The sequence below is a fragment of the Ornithodoros turicata genome, chromosome 1 (genome assembly GCF_037126465.1).
Source record: "Ornithodoros turicata isolate Travis chromosome 1, ASM3712646v1, whole genome shotgun sequence".
Lineage (NCBI taxonomy): Eukaryota > Metazoa > Arthropoda > Arachnida > Ixodida > Argasidae > Ornithodoros > Ornithodoros turicata.
Window position 1 is genome coordinate 195,981,485 of NC_088201.1, and position 4,906 is coordinate 195,986,390.

Here is a 4,906-nt window from a genome sequence, read left to right on the forward strand (position 1 = left end):
AATCTTGCTGGAAATAGATCTCGTGTTGTATAGAACCTTTGGGTTAATAGAGTCCGGACCAGCACTTGACGACAGCTTAGGTGACTCAATGATCTTACAAATGCCATGAGTGCTGATATGAGTGGGGACCATAGGTGACAAGGCGATTACTGATAATGGAGTTTGGGTGAACCCGTTATCGGTGTTGAAAACGGATGAAAACAAGGAAGCGGAAGCGTTGGCGCAGTCGCTGTCGGCGGGTGTCAGTTAGACTGATACTGTGGAATTTTGGTGGAGATAAGATTTTCCAAAATTGTTTTGGTTTATTCATCAAGAAAGACGGGAGGTCGATGGTAAAGAACTTATGTTTCACTTCCTTGATCGAGCTCGTGTATTTTCACAGTGAAATTTAGCCCGTGATACGTCATCGCCAAGACGCTTTGCCTTCCTGAATAAGCGCTTTTTCTTGGTTAGCAAGATTCTAAGACTTTTCGTGAACCAAGGATTGTGATCATAAGATTTCACTCTTATCTTTGGAACATTGTACTCGGTAAGGTAGTTTATGTTGTCACGATAGAGGGACCAGTTACCCTCAATGGAGTGAGGCAAGGTGCCATGAAAGGAATTTTCATACAGAGCTTCAAGACCCTCGTTGATGGCTTGGAAGTTAGCTCGAGCATAGTCGTATATGGTTTTGTCGTTGAATTTATGAACATTTGGACTACTTGAAGAGATATCTTAGAAAATGGCATTGTGGTCACTGAGACCATCAGTGACATGCGAAGAAGTGATGTGCTCAGGATGGGAGGTTAAAACCAAGTCAAGGGTTGACTGCGTGGCATGAGTTATTCGGGTAGGATGTGGAACGACATGCGATAGATTAAATGTAAGGCATAAATCCACAAACAGTGTCTCTTGTGAACTCCGGGAAAGATTGCCGTGGAGCAAGTCCCAATTTATTGACCGTATATGTATCAGCGTATATTGAAGGTGTATATTACTGTATATGTATCAGGGCAGATTTCAAGCTTCCTGAGCGCGCACAGACGGTGATCTCAGTTGTCTCGCGGCATAACAGACGGAGAAAGACACCGGCTGTCACACGCACAGACATCCCGAAGGCTATGCCCATCTTTGTTGATGCACCCCCGAATCCACAGGAAGACTGCCGAAGCTCTCCCACTCGTATTAAGTACCTGTAGCTTGAACTACAAACAGTTTAGTGCACACCCCACAAAACGAGAACAGCTGATTGCTGCTTTCATGGGCGCGGCCATCCGAGCGGCCATGCGAGCCGAGAAGGACAGTTCAACAGAGGAGCAATTTAGGCACAGGGTGGGCTAGTAAACGTCTAAAAAAAGAGATAAGGAATGTCTATAGAATGTCTAGGCAATTAGACCAAATGTCTAGTATCCGTCCACTAGACGTCAAATAACACGTCTAACGTTACGCCACCTAGCCATCTAGCCCTAGACATCCGATGTCTATGTACCTTGCCGTGATTTAGACATTCTCTTGACCTGGCTGTCTGGAACAGGGTCAGACACTTAACCATGAATTAGACATGAAGTCTACAGCTAGACCAATTTTATCCCTCCATTCAGGCGACAGGTCTAGGGTAATACATTTCCTGTACCTTACTTTAGCCACCTTTAGACCTACTTTAGACCATGACTAGTCCTGCTACCGTCCTTGCATGTATTCATGCAGAAATGTGATATAATTGATAGCAACACGGATCTCAGCATAAACATTTATTGGCAGTAAACCACACACGAAGTCTACGGTACAAAACTCCGTCTAAAACTGGATTGACTTTGCCGCCAAGAAGGCGTCTTGTGTTTTGACTGAGGAGTGTTGAACTGGCAGCAGGGTGTTGATGGCCACCTCATTCCTTTCTTCCAATGTTGATGCTGCAGCACCGCCACCAATGACTCACTGTGGCTAGAAAATAGAACAAAACATGTCAGAAAGCATTATGTAGCCTGCTAGTTCTAACTCGTTTGTTTAGTGGCTATGCACACTCTTTCACGGGATGCTTGTCTGGCCACATAAGAGCAAAAGCTGTATCAACACTGATCTGAGAGACACAAAGAAAAGAAGCTGCACGTAAAAAAATCACAGAACTGTTACAGCTACACAACACAAATTGCAGCAACAGCTGAAAATCTGTTTGCGCGTCACTACCTGATGTGGACGCTAGAGCCCTGCACCGTCCGCGGATGGAAGCGGATATCCGTAAGATACTTGCGGATTCGGATGAGAATTTATCACCTTCTGCAGTGTGCGGATTGGATGGTCGGATATACCGCATGCTGTCATTTTTCTACTAGCAATTTATTTGTATTGCGCGCCGACAGCGAGCGCATGCCCGGTTCACCTTTCACGGCCAAGACTGGAGAGAAGGCATTCTGGCGTCCACACGAGCACCAGCGAGATAGCGTTCCAGAAGTCTCTCCATATCGTGTTTGTTGAAAGGTTTACCTTTGCTTGTCGTCGCGAGTCCTTCCGTGAGAGCATGGAGGCATCCGAAATTATACCAACATTATTCCGGCGGTGTTTACGCGTCCTTCGAAACTTGCGGATGTAAACGGTTGTGTATGCAGCGGTGCGGATCGGATAACGTGTGCGCGGATGCTAAACATCTTATCCGCGCAGGGCTCTAGCGGACGCTGCCAGGATCTCAGGGAAATGAGGATGTAACAGCTATCGCTGTGAAAGTACATCAATGTGACAGGCATTTTCTCGTGACACACGACCTTACCTGGTCGAGCAGGGGACTGCTGAGCACTCCATGATTGGCGCAGCTCTTCCAGCACTGCATTACGCTAAAACAACATCTGTGCTGCTCTCATAACTTTGATGCAAAAATTCTGTACAGGATAAAAATAAACACTGTGTATACTATAAAAGACAATACAAAGCAAGAGCTGTATCACCATGTCAAATATTATAAGGTTTATTCACATGACGTCATCCGCAGGAGACCGCCACTGTCGCTAGCAGGCAGATTTGCTGCCATTGGCCTTTGTAGATCTCTGCCCTATTGTAGATTTCAGTCAAGCTGTTACCCATATTATACTCACCGTATATCTGGTGCTTAAAACTTGTTGCTCTGTGATTTGTAGAATACCCGAGCAATTTCCATATTTTTGGTGTTAATAGTCACCTAAAAACCATAATGCGGCGAACAAATGCAAGGGCTTAACATTGAGGGACCTATAGCATGGCGCTGAGGTGACTTCAATGAATAAACCTTTTAGGAACTCAGATCTTGCACTATTGCCAGATAGCTGTTTGGGTAAAGTAAGACGGAATGACATAGTCACGCTGTTCTCCATACAATACCAAGGGTGTTTCGAAACGACCAAGCACAAAAATACTAGTTTTGTACGGTTTGATGAATATTTTGTCTCCTGCCCACACATGTTGTGCGGTTCCTTAGCAGGCTTCTGGCAGTCGGTTCTTCTACATCGCACTTCCCTGCTGACTTTCACAGCATCTGAAAAAATGTTCGATTTCGTTAACCACACGACAACCATGTAAATGGAAAGCAGTTAGAGCGTTCCACCAACTGTATTTGCAATACTTTGTTGACAAAAAATTTAAAGAGGCTCCCTCTAGAGTAAGATTAGGAGGCACATCGAACATCAGGAACATTGGAGGACAACACAGTCACATGTCAGAGACAGCTGCTTCCCCTCACCTCACAGGGAACCGTTAAGCTTATGTGAAAATAGCTGTTTCGTAGGGTAGGTTACCACTATTTTCATATCCACCGATGCAAGATAGTCCAAGCACCTATAAACAGAAAAATCCAGTTGCTATGAAACCATGATATGCAAACAAAAGTACTTGCGCAAAATTTTCAGTGTGTAGTTTCACTACCAGCGAAAAACGCAACAACGGATGTCGGGCTGCCATGACAATGAACTAACGAACATTTATGTTCCGGCACGTCCGCCCTGCAAACCGTAACTGTCGACTTTCGTTTACTCAAGACCAACAGTCATCGAAAACTCGTTAATCTCGATGGTTAATTAGTGATACCGTAGTTGTTTCAGCGCCAAGACGAACCAAGGCACTTAATGAAACGTTGTACTGCCGAACATACAACGTTAATTACTACTTTGAATGCAAGTGCAGTCAGATCAACCCACACTTCCAATATGTTTGAATCGGTGATACGAAGCCGAAATAAAGGAAACGATATTCCGATATTATGCCACGCATCTCTACTACATGCGATTTGGTGCACAGAAACAGGCACATACTTTAATGAAGAGTGAACTCACCCCTTAAACTTGAAAGCCAGAGAACAAAGAAACGCTGTCCACCACAGTACTCTGGGAGCTCTGCTGCGCTCAACAGCTTTTATCACTGGACAGCACGGCGTACGTTCTCGCTATGCTCAAAAATTGCAAGACAAAACGCGCGGGAGATTAGAACTTCGAAATATTTTCGTATAACAACCAGTGGAATACAGCCGCCATGACCCAACCACCCAACTGCTACACGTTGCGCGTCCGGAAAGTTTGAAGTTTCAACGGTTGAAACTGAACAGGTTCGAACTGGTTGGATGGATGGATGGTGATTGGGTAGACGGGCAGACGTCATTGCCATTGCTTTAGCTCGTGCTTATTGAGTACTTATTTTTTGTAATATCTTTAGTTTCCATGGCCGTTCATTATAATTGGGTGGTGGACGTTAAATGTTAAATAACACATACGCCAATCCAGCGGAAGTGACAAGTGACACCAACATCATCATCATTATGCCATCGCCATCGTTGTTGCAGCGACGAGTGTCGTATTTTGTGATGTGTGTGTTGAAAATCGCTGTTCTTTTTGCAAACATTTTATCAGAACCTTTGCTACTGAGCTACAGGTGTGCCTAATATGTAGCGCATTGCCTGTTCAGCGGTTTC

General features: G+C 44.7%; 1 long non-coding RNA gene across 1 annotated transcript; it reads right to left on the bottom strand.

The window, feature by feature from the left end:
- Positions 1-1,720: 1,720 nt before the first annotated feature.
- On the bottom strand, positions 1,721-4,705 carry LOC135374746 (uncharacterized). The gene is made up of 3 exons (XR_010417105.1): positions 3,686-4,705; positions 2,744-3,481; positions 1,721-1,923 (listed from the first exon to the last, which is right to left on the bottom strand). It is a non-coding gene; the product is annotated as an uncharacterized LOC135374746 (long non-coding RNA).
- Positions 4,706-4,906: the final 201 nt, after the last annotated feature.